This window comes from Cydia strobilella, chromosome 4 (genome assembly GCF_947568885.1).
Source record: "Cydia strobilella chromosome 4, ilCydStro3.1, whole genome shotgun sequence".
Classification (NCBI taxonomy): domain Eukaryota; kingdom Metazoa; phylum Arthropoda; class Insecta; order Lepidoptera; family Tortricidae; genus Cydia; species Cydia strobilella.
The window spans coordinates 15,873,380-15,890,631 of record NC_086044.1 but is presented as its reverse complement, the minus strand read 5'-3'; the positions used below and the strand labels follow the sequence as shown (position 1 = coordinate 15,890,631).

Here is a 17,252-nt window from a genome sequence, read left to right as displayed (position 1 = left end):
AACACGATTTCTTCTCATAAGAATGGACACTTTCGGTGAACGGTGGCGTCGGTGGCTGATGACTAAAGTAATCCTTCATGTACTTTGACAGCGCAAGCTGTGTGCTTGGAGTTGGAAGAATGGCAGTCACGCTCGAACGTACCGAACAGACTGTCTTATCTAATAAACAAGTAACTGTCAATTTTTTTTTGTGACACACTTTTATTGCTGATTGTACTTCTTCTCATTAGCATGTATATCGAGTACTTCTTAAGACCTTTCTAATGAGCCTAAATTTGATGTGTTTGTGTTTTTCCATCGAGGAGCTCCTTTGGCTATCTACCGGCTGCATCATCAGAACACCTCCATGTTAGCATATTATTGCATTGTCACCGGAATTACGACAGTACTCCAAATTTCAACTGAATCAGATACCGGGAAGTGGTTCAAATTTTAGGTTCAAGATTTGAAGCACTATATATATATATATACATACAAAGGTATATACGCAGTGAAGCTAAATAAAAGTGTGTAAAAAATAACTTATTTCAGAGAAAACATTTTCTGTGAAAAGACAGAAAATACACAAAAACAGTAATTACATAGTACAGTTTTGGCACTTGTTTGTTGCCACAGACAAGCAACCTGTCTCTTTACACCAGAATTGTCACTATGAATTTAGGGTTCAGTAGGAGGCAGTTAGAATTATTTCAGAGTACAATTAAAATTATATCTATTTCCACTGTATTGATTTTTTCGGCTTTTTTTTCGTGTTATATGAAGGAAATAGCTCTCATTGGTGTGTGGTCCAATTGATCAGTCGCATGAGCAGGTACTTACGTACTTATTAAATACTAGCTTTTGTCCGCGACTTCGTCTGCGTAGAGTTAGTAATTTGGGTAGCTTATTTTTTATCCAATCTGCTTTTTATCGATTTCCCATACAAACTTCCACTCCCCTTTTCACCCCCTTAAACGATGATTTCTGGGATAAAAACTACCCTATGTCCTTCCCCGGGACTCAAACTATCTCTATACCAAATTTCAACTAAATTGGTTGAGCGGTTTAAGCGAGAATAGGTAACAGACAGACAGACAGGCACACTTTCGCACTTATAATATTAAGTATAGATATCACGTAATTTTTAATGTATGTGCTAGATGCATACAATTTCAGTTAAGGCCGTTCCATCGGTTTGCCGCTATCACTGTCACATTTCGCAAGAAAGAAGGGGAAAGACCATGCGCGCCAAGTGTAAATTTTGATCGAATTTTGTCGATTTTTATTTATTTTAAAAACGTTGCCTTACAATATCGAAATTCGAAAGCTGTCATATTACTATTTAAGTTAAGATTGTTTTTTCTTCTTTTATTTGTTTATAGTGTCACTTAATAAATAACCGAGTAAAGTTTGATTAAAAGTCCGAGTTAAAGGTTACTTTGGGAATTAATTGTATCGAGCGAAGTGTCATTCGTGTATAGGAAGCTGAATATAATCAAGAACTACATATATTTTTTCAACGTCTACGAATATCAACGTCTCTTAGAAAAATATGATCATATAAGGAGATTTTTCGCCTTCTGGCTCAGAGAACGGCCTTCTGTAAGAAAGACTACCTCTGCTGCATATATATCAACTACATACATACATACAAAACTTTTACTCGCACAATTTTCTTTGTACCTATAACAATTTTTGCAACGAAAACTAGTACCAGACATAAGATAATAGATATAATTATGTTATGTAAATGTTCATGCCTTTTTTTAAATAATAAACTGTCGCCTAGTTTTACGTAATTTAATTTAAGCATTTGGTTTTAAAATAAAAGAGCGCAACTTCGATTATATGTAAGCGACTTTTTAACGGCGGGTTCTTGTGTCTCCTAACATCAAGATTCAAAATATATAAACCACATAGATATAGCATTCACAAGCATAATATTTACCACATTTACCACTATATCATTCAAACAATTGACGGCGGTAGATCCACGTTATGCGAGTTATGCGAGTAATGCGACGCGGTCCGCGAACCCGGGTGTTATCTTCTTTGTTAGACAAATAAAGGGAATAACAATTTTACGTCAACTTTATGTCAGTTTTCGGTTCCACATAATACGTCATTGAAAGTAACTGTCACTCAAATGTCAAAATATCACTCGCGTGTATGAATTCCGCGGTTCATTTCCCTAAACGTCGGCATTTCTGATGTTGTCACAACAACACGCATAATAGAATAATTGAATAGGTGTTTACCAGATAATGCGTTTGAAATCGAGTTATTGTTAAAGGAAAAAATCCTCGTCTATCACAGCCAACTGCACGAATATCGTCGATGCGAGACAGATGTAAGTTTTAACTTTTAATCTCAGCGATAAGTGATAAAAACGCAAATAATATAACGCCGCGTGAGTAACATACCATCATAAAATAAAAAAGGAATTCTATTATTTCAACCACCTATAATGAAACGTTCTATATTTAATACACAGTATCAACTTACAAAAAATTATAGTGTATATTAGAAAGCTACTGTCTAAATAAAAGTAATAAAGGAATAGAAATGATTCAGCTGTTACATATTGGTTACGAGCGGCGGCGTCCGGCAAATTATAGACAAACTCAGGTGGTTATTTTTTCAACGCGCTTGGGTGAGAAATGCATGATTGGGGGCCGGGCCCAGAATGGCCAGATTACAGGCCTCGGCCCGGAGACACGCCACCAGCTCTGGCGCGTAATCATTATTTTGACTACAATAAAGTGTTGGTGAACTAAGTTATTGCCACCCAGCGTGCTTTTATTAAACTGTGTGAGTTGTGTTTTAGATAGGTACTTTAATATAATATTCAATTTCAATTTCAATAGGTATTTTAATATAAATTGATGAGCATATTGGTGCATGTCGTAAAAAAAATATAACCCTCACATATAGTTTGTCAAAGAACTGTCTCATTTCAAACATAGACAGAGAGAATCATATTATCTTTGTCTTACACTAGTACTAGCACTAGCACCCAAAAGAAAAGCATGAGTATATAGTTTTTGTTGTTCTTATTTACTGACAATTTGGTTTGACCAACTACTTATAGCTTAGATACTTATTTTAATCAATTAGAAAAATATTAAATTTACCTATACCAGAAAGTTACAAGCAAGTAAGGAGTAATACTTACTTACTGTACATAAATTGTACTTTATGGAGATCCCTACTTTATTTATATTGAGGTGTTCTCTAACAAAATTGTCTACCGCCGTTTTAACACATCTAATATTGCGTTAACTCTCATTAACATTTTTATGCAAATTTGAATTTGGATCACAGGTTTAAAATGGGCAAATTAGGAAGGAAATTACAGGGCGGGCGCGCCGATGGCGCGTTGTAGAGTAACGGCCCGCTGCCGATGCCGTGCGCCGTGCCCGGCCGTAGCCGTAGACAAACAATCCAAAGAGCTTACGTTTATGTGCCGAGAAGCACTTTAATAACCGCGATGAATTTTTTTATTATTTCAGTTTGCGAAGCAGAGGTTAATTTATTTTTGTCACATTATTTATCTAATCTTATTTATTGCGTTTATATTGATCAAATTTTATAAAAATAAGATACTCTTAAGTACACTTAACCATATTATTAGTCAGATGCGTGTTTAAAATAAGGACAGGAGAAAAAGAGGAGAATCCTAGACTCAGCATAAGCAACTAAACAAATGTTGGGAACATGCTAATTTAAAAAAAAACTAATCCCGTAAAGTAAATATAGTTTGTCAAAGGACTGTCTTATTTCAAACATAGACATAGTTTATAGTGTTAGATAGAGAGAATCATACTATCTTTATCTTACACTAGTACTAGCACCCCAAAGAAAAGGATGAGTAGTTTTTTTGTTCTTATTTACTGCCAATTTGGTTTGACCAACTAGAGGTAGTAATCACAATCAATACAAATATCTAACCTGCTTTAAAAAAGTTTGACTATAATATGTAAGTACAGTCACCTGCAGAGAGAGGTGACCCCCCTGGAAACAAATTTCTGTCACCTCTCTCTGCAGCTGACACACTTGTGTAGTTACCTACGTAGGTAATGTCTGATATGATGTATTATATTTTATAAACTTGTAATACGATTTAATTACCTACTGTAATCGTAATCATCAAAGATATCAACATAATTATACGTATACTACACTGCGCGGAATCGAACTTTGTAAGAAGTGAGCCTTCTGGACGTATTTTCTCTATACTACGGACTGAACCATAACTTAGCGTCATATAGTGTTAAAATTGGCTTGAATAAACTATTAACCTTCAACGGATATCCGAGACGAATAAATTTTGATAGGTGGTTTATTTATAGATCCGATAAAAATAAGGTAAATGAGCCATTTCTAATCTGGCGTTGCTTTTAAAATATAGCAAAATATATCGATGTTTTAAATGGTTTTAAAAATACATATAAATTGTTAAATACTCCGTTTTAGCAGAAACCTAGAACAGAACAGAAGGTCTTGTCGTAGCTCTTAGGATTTACTAAAAACTAAGCCAGCAATGTCCGCAATATTACAAGAAAATAGAGCTCGTGTATTCCCAATAGGACTAAAAATAAATAAACATATTTTAGTTTTTTTTATTAAGTAGAATTAAGGTCGGCCAGGGCAGCTGCAACTATGTGACAAATGCAACTACTTACTCAAACATAAAAGAAGTCTATATCCACTTAAGTATACCATGGGTTGAGTTTCATGAAGTGGTCCTTGCTCTACTCACTTCTTGTATTTTTAAAAGCACATAGTTGCATTTGCCCCATAGTTGCAACTGCCCTGGCTAACCTTGTATAAAGTTTTTTCATTTAAAATTTGTCATGTGAAATAAATACTCCTGAGAACTTACAATTTAAATGATCAATTGGTAAAGAATAAATATAGTAAGGTGTAACTAATAAATGCATTTTGCAAATGATTCAGTTTCGGGTAGTTCCGAAAATCATACATTATTCCAACATACTGATATTTTATTTTTGGAATAATGGGTATTACACGATTACACTCTACTGGTACCTACTTAATTTCAGATGATGTACCTAATAACGATTATTTTTACCCCTTTTTTGAATCAAACAGCAAAGGCTTACCCCTACACTTAATATTCATTTCATCGGCTATTTGTCACCAATGTATTAGTGGAAACAAATGAACAGGTATGCGAGGCGGCATCGGCAGGGCAGCAGCAGATTACAAGGCGCGCGCGTAATAAGGCCCGTCGCCTCCACCCTATACTCAACTTAATGCTCTCGCAATTTCACTCAACATAATGAACACAATAAAAAAAACACGTTTTCGGCAGATCCTGAGGGATCTGGATGTATTAGCGAGTTTGAACTAGAGCTTTCGAGATTGCGAACGGGGCATTTTTGTATACATATAGGTTTGGGGTCAAAGGGCCAAAAATAGGCGAGAGATGACTTTGTTGAAGCAATTTTTTAACAAGCAGATACGCAGATTCACCAGTAACAATGTGCTAACCCATACTAAACCAATTTTTTAACAAGCAGATACGTCTGCGAACGATACTCCAAATTCTATATTAAAGGAAAAAAGGGAAAAAGTTACGCTTCCGGCAAGACTTGAAGCTTGAACCCGCAATGTCCGCAATACCGGATGCGTTAACTTTTTCCATTATTTTATTTAAGAGTCCCCGGCACGCTCGGTTCTCCATACAAACGTATTTACGCTCTCATTTTAAAACGACTACGTAGATTGCTATGAAACTTTATACTTACAATAGGATAAGGTGTATCTAGGTCTGTTATTAGTTTATGTAGCTTCAGACACCATAGTAAAAAAAATCTCTTAAATGATATGATTTTTTTGTCAATTCAGTCTTTGTAAAATTTTCAAAATGTCGGAGCCATACGTTTAATCAGTTACAGACTTGTTAATAAAAGGAAGACTTCCGTTTTATTTACAAGTCATAAGCTTTAATAAAACTACAATGTTCCATTCCTTCATGAATCATAGTCATCTCTAGTTGACGTAAATTCGAAGTGTATGATTTCTACCTTTCCCTTCTCCATCGCTGCCTACATAATTGATCAAACTTAGAAAAATTTGCTACTGGTCTGCCATATTTATTAAACAGAAATATAGTATACATTCAAGCATATATAAGCTTTACTTATGTTTGAAAGCACGACAAAGTGTCGATGCGTTACAGGTATAGCAAACTAGAAGCGAAATAGTACATTTCGATGCTAGTGCGGAAAGTATGTCATTATTTCACGAGTACCGAGATATCTTGCCACTCGCCTACGGCTCGTGGCAAGAATGACTCGGGACGAGTGAAGAATGACATTTCCGCACGTGTATCGAACGACGTTTTTATACAGTTGCGAAAAAATAAGAAAAGCAACAAGTAAGGAATGGAATTCGAAACTTTTATATTATTAATTCTGTGACATCATTGACATTGACATTATGAAGAAGTGTTTTTCTAGCTTTTATTCGACTAGAATAGATTTTGTTATTATTATTAAACCCACTTCAATGAAAGTTTTTTTTTTCAATGAAGTGGGTGGGCTATAAGAGAGAAACAATTGTAAATATTAAAACATTGTACTATTAATTATTACCTAAATATCGTTATTTATGATTATTTGTGTATCGTATATTTATAAAAACAATATCGAATGTTGCCTTTGGAAACTTAAAACATTCTTGCAGTAAGACAATACGCCTCTTCTTTGACAGGCGTTCCGTTCCATTTAGACAACTTATTAAGAACGGTTTTTCAACATTAAAAAATAAACGTGTTATAATACTTATAATGATGAAGAGGTAAGTAATATAATATGAAATATGCATATTTTTCGTATTCTTACATTAACAGTAGGTTTTTATGTTGATTACGAAGTTTAAAGGAAACTAATATTAACACTCATCAATAAGTAGTCATGAATTGAAACAAGTATGAATTTAAGAAAAATGGAAAAGTAAAAAGCACTAGTTCGCGAAAACCAACTTTCCGCACGCTAAACAGCCACGAAAAGTAGCACTTTTTGAGCAACTGTATTAAAAAGAAAGTTGTATTTTATCTACTAAAGTGGCAAAGTAATTTGACGCAAATTTTTATTTTTTCCTCATGCAGCAACAACAACTCGGTGCAATTGACTTTTTAGTGATGAATTTGAATGATAAATATATAATACGTAGCGTTCATTTAGATTTGATTTGTAATATTTTACCGTTATTAATATTTTCCATGCGTTGGTATGGTGCATTTTCCATGCATGGTAGCAAAGTTTACTTAACCCTCGTGCCTTGGAACCTTCTTGGAACCCTCTAAAAGCTCAACTTGCTACGCTCGTGGTTCAATTTTGGAATTTTCGCTAGCTCGGGTATCAATTAATCATAGTACATCAACATTCCCCCTTGTAAAGCAATTAATTATTAGGTACTCATCAACCTCATCTACTTGATGTATAAGCTGCACACTTGCAAGTTTCTTGTCAATTTTAAGCCAAGACATAATTATAAAACCAATAGTGTGTCCAGTCCAGTTCCGCGCGGCGCTTGTCCCAGCCTCCGTATTGATCCTGAGATGAGTGTGCTCCCGTTGATCTCGCATCTCGCCAAATTGTTCCAAGAACCTCTAATATGTATATTTAAAACTAAGTCATATAAAACGAATCAATATCAAATTCATTGATATTCAAAGATTCGTGGAAAAGCAAAGACAAACGATAACTGATTGTATAATGTATGTTTTTTAACAAACCTAAACCTATTTAGATGCTTCAGCAAATAAGTAAGAAAAGCGCATAAATATTACTAAATTTGTTAATTAAATGCTTAATTTATGTTAAATAATGTTGAGCAAAACATGTCCCTGTTACTGACTGTTACATTAGTTAGCATGAAATTTTGGATTATTTCAATTAAATTGTAGTTTCTTATTATTTAGGTAGCATTCTCAAACACTAACTAATGGTGTTGCGCTGTTTTATTTTTGAGACACGTTTCTGCTGCACCCTGAAATCAGTTGTGGCAATGATGTCGTGACCAGATCTTAGAATTGATCATTTCATGATATGGCAATCATTTCATGAAATAATCGGTTGGCCACATCATGAAAAAGTCACCTAACCTAACCGTAATATAAAGTTATAAATTAATAAAATAAAAAAAGTCTTTTTTTTTCGAGTACAAGTTAATTAGTACATTAAATAAGTCAGTTTTGTTATAGTAAAGCTATTATATAATTTAAGTAAAAACATGAAGTTATCAATTCTAAAATTGCATTTCATGAAATGATCAAAATCTATCATCTGGCCACGACAATTACATAAGGATATACATTATCACTCCACTTGCATGATACGATTAATACTTTATGATTATAAGTACAGACGCTAGCATACGAGACTTGTAATAGTTGTAATCAAAATTTCATTACAGTCAAAAGCTTGTAAGCTAGATAAACTCACGTTCACAAAACGTGAAGATGAGTCGTCCTAGTTTGCGTCGCGATAGGCGAACATCTGATAGCAGTGGAATATGATGACAGTTTGTAGCCCGAGCACAGCCTGATAAGAGGGCCCCGCAAACCAGCACCTAGCTATTCACATAACATTGTGTGAACCATAGTATAAGTTGAACTCGGGATTCGTAATAACTGCGAGTATCGGAGATCTGAGTTATTATGGTTATTGAGGCGAACGCAAACTCGGTGAGTAATAAGTAACAGCCAGCCATCTACTTCTCAACTTTTTGTCTCTGCGGTATATCCGGATATTTTTTTAAATATCTACATAAAAAAATCACCAATAAAAAGAGAAAGACTAAAAAAAAGTAGAGGTATCCTATAATACTTTGCATTGGGGAGTAGGCCCCAGACTAGATGGACCGACGATCTGGTTAAAGCCGCGAGAAACCGTTGATTGAGGGCAGCGAATGACCGTTCGTTGTGGAGATCCTTCCTTGGGGGAGGCCTTTGCCTGGAGGACGTCTGTCGGCTGAGATGATGATCCTATAATGTACAATTGTTACCTTCTATATGTTTATCTTATGAAAATTATAGAATTTATAGAGCATTTCGCAGACTAAATCTTAGACACATTAATTTCAGTTTCATTTTTATTCATTATTTTATAGTAAACAAAAATTCTAGACACTCGATAAAGCAAAATATAAGCACTTTCCCAGATGTCTGCGCTATACCTAGAAGATATATTATATTCGGTTAAGAATAGAAGCGGTTCCGTGCATTTTCTCGACGAATAGGTACTCGCTGTAAAGCAGGCTTAGCGCCGATAACCGGGACCGTGGCAACGCAGGGCAGCAGCGGGCAGTGGGCAGCATGTAGGCAATGGGGAGGCAGGAGCGCGCCCATCTGATACCGGCTAATACGACGACAATTCGCAGCATCCCGCTTTGTATCCGGCCCTCGCAATCCTATCTTCTATTTTTCTATCGATTGCGCACTTTTAAGAACCTGTGTTATCTGGAAAAATAAAAGAATGGTTTGTTTTTATTAACAACCGAAACGTTTCCTACATATTAATAGGTATGAGATGGGACGTACTAAGTCGGGACTTGCTGATAGCGTATAAATTAAACACATCAACGTGTAGGAAATGACATGACGATGGTCCTCTGAAAATTAACTTCCTTGTAACCCTTCGCTATCAGATATCTGATAAACTTCATTAAGAAACGAGTTAATGGCCAAATAATTGATGTAGATATTCGAAAGGAGATTACCATAATCTAAGTATTAACTGTTAACGTCAGAAAGTCAGACTGCAATTTACGGAACTTCCAGAAATCACATTAAACGACAACATCAAACAATAATTTTTGAAAAAGCAATTATCATTATACAGATAGGAGGGTCGGGGGCGATCGCATTAACATCATAAAAGGGGCGAAGTTTGTCTGCGCCCCCGGGACACCCGTCGGCGAGGAGACAGTTACATATTACGCAATAAAGAGCTGTTCTCGCGAAAGGAAGTGTGAAAATGAACAACATCAAGGGGTTATCTTGAATTACTCACTAAAAACTTATTGCCGGAGCGTCGGCGGGCGTCGCGGGGGTGCGAAGGGGTAGCAGGCGGGGGTGGATTTGCCGCGAACAGATAAGGGCGCGCTATTGGGATCGCGCCGTTCTCATCCAATTACACGGTCGAGCGAGCGCGGCGTAGAGCAGATAAAAACGACGCGCCTCCGGCCTTGGGCTTGTCGCGCGGCTAACGGCCTGCCTCGCGACACGCTGTCTTCGGCGTTACATGCTACCTCGCCGTTCGCAAGCTACACCTAGTTACGACTGACTCAACTGAAAATACAACAGGATGACCATTAAACAAATAAATTGCTGCAATGCTAAATCTTAATGTCGACGCATCGTCGGTGATGCGTTGTTGGATATTAGATGTAGTGGTGAAATAGAAACAGTATCAAAATCAAGTGTAACAATTTATCTACAAGCTTTTATGAAAAGGACGCGAGCTATTATAAATCGACCTGTAGAAATGTTAGGTATCAAACATTTCATGTAATCATTCAATACAGCGTAGGCACAACAGTTAGAAGAAGACAATCTCGAGGAAGCAATCTAAGTCGGCGCGCTGAGGGAATTGCCGGCCGCGCCGTGAGGGCCGCGTCTAGATTCAATTTCCACCAACCATCGCCACGGGAGCGCATCTCACAGTCATGCTAGCAAGCACACACAATACAAACAAGTATAAGTACAGAAAGAATAGGGCGCGAATCGATTAAATGTGTTATCATTTCTTTTATCTGCCAAAAGGCTTACGCCACCGCAATTTGAACTACGGCTTCCCAAGTATCATAATTCCCGTCTTAGGCTTAATGGCACCGTAACCTAATAAATAACAGTGACATTTGTTTTCGGTACTAAGCCCCACCCTCTGTCACAACAGAACCCAATCCGACAGCGTGGCCGCCGCCGCCGTATGTAAATAGTTTACCGAAAGTCGCCGCTCGTCCATCACGCGTTGTCACATAAATTATGCCGCGGCGAATCCGCGGTCGAATCATTGTTTGACTTTTATCTTATTACGTACATCTCCCGATTTTGTTCGCGTCATATTTCTTGTGACTTATCGGCCTTTATCTATCGTTTTGTGGCGAGTAGCGCTATCGATCACTCGATCCCCGGAGCGGGCCGACAAATTCGTCTCCGAATATTTTTAGTGGATTAGGCGAACCGTCTGTGTAGGTAAGCGGCGGGTCACCGCGATGACTAATGCGTCCCCGAGATTATGTGGAGCGCGAGTTGTCGCTTATCAGATGGCTGCGCTGAGGTCCAGCGGCAACTCGAGCCTTCTATCGGCAGTGCATGCACTCGCGTGGCGGCGGCGGCGGGAGCCCGCCGCGCGCGCACTATATATCGCCACCGTCTGCTCCCTCGTGACTAATGATTCGTCTTCTGAAATATCTTAGAATTATTCTTCATCGGTCGTGGCAATAAATTAAGTCACGCACTTGACTCTTAAGGAATGACGATTCATTTCATATTTAAATACACATGCCCCGATCACGACTTGCACTTATTCACGTCAGATGTATCAAGGCGATTCGATGGGTACTTTTAGCTTGGCATTTTGAAAATAAGGTGTCGTTGGTTGCAATGACGTCAGTTAATCCTGAGTGACAAATGCCCGGCAGCGGGAACAGTAGTCGCAGCACGAGCCGTATCTCGATCTGTCGTCCGCGACACCCGACACCTCGGTGGCATTCCCTGGTTTCGCCTTAAATTAATGAAAACATCCATCCATAAAGACCCATACGCCTCTGCGTTCTTATGAATGAAATTCCAACCCGAGCTCGAATCCTTTTTTATGATAACCATAAATTAAACAACCAATTTCCAGCGAGTGTCACAGCACGGATAAAGGAATCATTTTTATAATATCCTCAGCGCTTAACAAGGGTACAAATAATGCCCACGCATATTCACGCGGCTATAAGTTGGGATCAGGCGCGGCCACTGACTGCTAAACTGTTAATATAAATAATGAACTGTGTTATGGGCTGGCTGGTAGCTGCAGGACAGCGTTAACTAACAGCCTTTTTGTTGGCGGACTCGTAAGTTAGGATCATCCGAGCGCCCGTCCCGGTGGTCAGCACGAGAGCAAGGCTCCACGCACAAATTAGCACCATATTTGCTGTTTAACACATACACATTCCTTCCCATAGGTACTATTAAATCCCAACACTATCTTCTACTAACTTGCATATTTTATCAATAAATAATAAAAATAGAAAATAATGTACGATTCCCACCGACCGACTGGAGTCGGGCCGAGCCGGAGCGCATTTTCAATGTCCGTCCGGAGTCCGGAGCAGCCGTCCGCGTCCGCGAGGAACCGACAGCCTTGCGACCATACAAATGAGAAATGCGCTCCGACTCCACCCATTCGGTGGGAATCGTAAAAAAAGAAGGTTAAAACCTTATTACAAAAACTATATATAAGTAATATAGTTGGTCAAGCAAATCTTGTTAGTAGAAAAAGGCGGCAAATTTTAAAAAAGTGGGCGCAAAGGGTTATCGTCCCGTAGAAAATTTGACCAACTATAATCTAATAATGGTTTTTTTTTCTAAGTAGTTCTACGACTTGACTCCTTACCAACAAATACGTTATTTTGTAGTAGTAGTACGTAGTAGTAGTATTAATCACTTTATTGTACACGACACAGGTTTACATTAAATTTACAAAAATAGAGGTAAGGTAAAAAAGTAAACTTATCCCCATAAGGGATCTCTTCCAGCTGACCTTCGAGTCTTTTGTATTTAATTTTACAACATTTCCTATTAAATCCATTCATGATAAAAACATCAATATAAAAATAGGATAAATTAGGATCATCTTATTAAATATCGTATTATTTTTACGTAGGTACCTACATATAGTATATACGTAATAAGTACGTAACGTGACGTGACGTCCTATTGCTAAATGAGCGGAAACTGCTAAAAATACCAATAAGCGGTTACTTTATTGCGGAATAATTTTTTATTTGGGCAGTATACAATTCTCGAAGATGGCTTTATAGTGCGAATTTTTTATTGGCAGTCCTTCGCAGTGAGAGGTCCGGGTCTGTTCGTCGAATACTTGTAAATTAATAAAACAGCGTCGTTGAGTTTCCTGTTATAAAATATTTACAATACATACTGCTTATACTATGTACTTACGTTAAGTAAATATTTTATAACAAAAGTCGCAATACTTCCAAACCGGAAGTAGCGGGTATACTAGTTTCTAGTTATTTGGAGTAGTTTCGGGATATTTCGAGTAGAGAATAGGTACCTACGCAGAAAACCGCTTTCCGCTGAAGGAGAACATCGTAAGGAAACCTGCATATATCTACGGAAAAAGCCCTCCCGCTTTCGACTATAGTGTGGGGACTTTAGCCCAATATCTTTAAAATACAATGAAAAGTAGCTTTTGTCCAGCAGTTGTTGGGCTGTAACGTGATGGCGCAGCCCACGCAGGGGCGAAGTTGGTAGCTACAACTTTCTTAATGACAAAGGTCGGCAACTTAATCGTAATCGTATCCACATACTAACGTATACGAGAAAAACTTACGTTCTGATGCTTGAAAAATACAAAAATCTGTTTTTAACTCCATCGTCCACCATCATCATCATTATCATCCACACTGTTAATTGACCGTTCGTAAACCTGACATATCCACCGATAAGAGAGCCGCTGTTAGTGTAGTTATCATATTATATGTGATGGTTGATAAGATGGTCAATATTTTTATAACTCAGAATCAACTATCTACCTACAACAACGTATGTATATAGTAGCGCAGTGTTTTACACGCCGCCGTCCACTGCTCCGCCCACGCGATACGCCATACGAGAAACAAAAGCTTATATTGTCATTGCCTACTTTGCTAAGGAACCAGTATAAATGCGAGGTCAACATCCGTAACAACTAAGGGCACTCAGGGATCAAGGCTTAACCTAGTTCTTCCAGCTTGCGATAGGAGCCAGGATTTACAACCCGTTGGTATGACTTATGTCGCTCGGTACCCTTTGAGAGTCTAGCTTACTTGCATTACGAGTGAAACATATGCGTGTCACGGAGAAAACCCAGAGACTTTGCTAGGAAACATGAGGACCACACGGCACGACACTAAAATGTTCACTTCTACTGCTAAGGAAATATTAGGTATTCGTTTTGTCTTTTCATGACATCATGTTTAAGGAACCTTATATGTTATTAGACTTCTTGTTTGATGTCAAAAAAGATCTAAAGGACAAAATACCATTTTTTATATGCTAATATAACCAAGTTCTTCCACGGCGTTAAGTCAGTAAAGTGGTTAAGGGATGTGATGAGTGATGAAGATTTGAAGATGTATGTAGCCTCGTAAACGGCTGTGGCGTGAAAGCTGCCACTTCGTTGGTGGGTTGAGGGACGGTAGCCACACCCAAGCACGTAGAAAATAATATGTTTTCAGTAAGTTATTACCTTCTCGACTGAGCTTTTTTCACTTATGTAATTTCAGATTGCGATTGTATTACAGTAGGTTAAGAAATACTGACGTTTATCCACTTTTGGATTAGGGTAAGGTGTTAGCATTAGTTTTTTCTTAAATATAGGTACCTATACGAGAACTTCAAATAATTACCAAAAAAATTTTTCACGTTTCATGTAGGGTAGGTGGATCTTTTAAAATGTAGGTAAGTAAATACATAAATATCAATTTGAATGTACCTAAGTAAATATTTTCAATGATAAATCAGCCGTGTCATCATATCAGATGTGTATTTGGTTATTGGGAAACATTTAGCTTTTTAAAACTACGGAATGGATTCTTAACTTTAATTAGATATATTTTAGTGAGAGGGTTTTTCAAAACTTCCTAACCTGGTCTTGCGCTTACTCAATTCAATAAAATATATGCACAATAAAAATAAAAATACCTATAGTAACCACCCCTATAATGGGACTGGCACTGGCACCAGTAATGGGGTGGTATAGACAAATCCTGTAAAATAAGTATTTATCATCAGTTTTTAAACGCTGACAACATTGTATCATCATATCATATCGTTTATTTTCATAATAGGATTTTACAATCGCTTTATGACGTCAAACATTTGTATTTACTAAAAATTTAATAACATTATCTACCTATACGTTACACTATGCACATAATTATTAACTCCAAGGGTTAACGTCTTACAAATAGTCTGATATTTTATAATATCCCTTTTTGCACAACTTTTGTTTGATGACCGACTATTGTGCTATAAACAAGAGCCATAGAGATGCTTAATTTTTATTTTTCATTGATTTTTGTTACTTTTAAATTTAATAGCGCCATACATCCCATGACTGGAGCATAAACACATAGTTTTAATATTAAAACCAATTGCAGTATCTATATAATATTGTCTTCGGTTACCGCGATAGTTATTAGTGCAGTATCTATAATTAAATACATGAAAAACATAAAGGACGAATATTTAGGACATTCAACTTTTAACGCATAAAGCGATATAATTCATAATTCATAATTCTTTATTGCAACCATGGTACAGTATAAACTGCAGGTGTTGGTCAAAAATAAATAACTCGCCGTTACACATGTAAAAGTAGAGCGTAATGTTTAGTCTTGAAGAAGGCTGTGCAAATTACGCAATGTTGGAATTGGAACTTGGTTTTATAATATTTCAGGATCAAGAAAAAATAATAAATTAGCAACTGAATTATATTAAAAAAACTTTTGTACCTATGCCAGATGCATTTTAATATTAAACTATTATATTTTTGAATGAAACTATTGATTAAGCGTTGGAGTCTGAACCACCGAAAACTGAACAGATCTTAGGATGGTCACCGTCACCATTTCGGTGCTCGTTCGATACTAAAGTGTCCATGTAAATGATTAAGTGTTAAGTTACGATGTCCGCAGGCGCGCGCAGCAGGCCCCGGCCCATTCAATATTATATTACTTTACCACACCACACCTCGCATCGACAAGCGAAGATGTTATCGCTCCGGAATGTTATAAAATTGAATATTTCCCATATATTACCTAATACGCTTACCCCTGCAGCGTCTATGTGTCTTCCGCACACTCCACGAATGTCCTCTACACACAAATATAACATTTTATGATACATTTTATAACGAATAGAGATGTTATTTAGTTTCGTCGTCAACATAACCACGAATATTTTAAAGTCTCGTTTCATTCAAATATCATGTTCCTACAAATTTGAATAATTGTAGCTTACTTTTGTTACCTAAGTAATAATTTCCATTGAGAATGTGAGAAAGATATGTTGAACTATACTTAACTACATAAAAAGGCAATTCGTAAATACCTTCAAAATGACAGATATATTTCAAATCGCAGGCGAAATAATAAAAAAAAACATGCCAGTGAATTGATACTTTTAGAAAAAGATTAAATAGGACTATGATGAATATGATCATCAAAATCAATTCTAGAAACGTTATATTTAGTACTATGCCTTATGGGAAACGGTCGAAGAGATAGTTCAGATCCGGAAACCGCTACCAAATTTTAGTATGCTGTTGGGCATGGTACTGGGTCTCCAAAACTGCCGGGAGACAGCGGCACCGGCCATCTACTTCAGCGGAATGACGTCATCAAAATTACTCCCAAAGCCAATAATATATTATATATTTCACTAATATACTATGTACCAAAATATACAATAGTTTAAGAGAAATTTATAAATAAATCAAAATTATGAAAAAAAAAGACTATTATTTGGGTTTTTCAACCAAACCAAAAGTCGGACGTTAAAGCAATGTACTACAAAATTAAAGCTGATGTCTCAAGCCATACACTGATATCAAAATAATCAAAATCAGACCGGAAGGGGGAGGGGAGTCATTTTGATGACGTCATTCTGCTGAAGTAGATGGCCGACGCCGCTGTCTCCCGGCAGTTTTGGTGACCCAGTACCATGCCCAACAGCATACTAAAATTTGGTAGCGGTTTCCGGATCAGAACTATATTCCCATAAGGCAGTGCACTAATTATGCCTATAGAATACACAAGACTGGCTCTCAAATACCAAAAATGATGGAGAACCGGAATGATGTCAAGTGTCACTTGGAAGTAAGTATGGAATTGAGAAATACTTAATATGTGATTGCGTAAATTATTTGATTTTATAAAAGTATATTGCTACATATAACCACCCGCCGTATCTCCGGAATACAGCTTATCGTATTTACCAGTCCGCTAACCGGCAGAGGCCG

At 37.1% G+C, this 17,252-nt stretch overlaps 1 protein-coding gene across 3 annotated transcripts in view; it reads right to left on the bottom strand.

The window, feature by feature from the left end:
* LOC134741094 (uncharacterized) overlaps positions 1–17,252 on the bottom strand; it is a 74,267-nt gene that overhangs the window by 14,840 nt on the left and 42,175 nt on the right. The window contains exons 3-4 of one of the 3 annotated variants that reach the window (XR_010127844.1): positions 10,026–10,278; positions 9,166–9,472 (exon numbers count right to left, since the gene is read on the bottom strand). The exons of 1 other annotated variant lie outside the window; for it this stretch is intronic. The gene's annotated coding sequence lies outside the window, so the exon portion shown is untranslated. Of the gene's footprint in view, positions 1–9,165; positions 9,473–10,025; positions 10,279–17,252 lie in introns of those variants that run through there. One more of the 3 variants, XM_063673863.1, reaches the window with a different exon arrangement.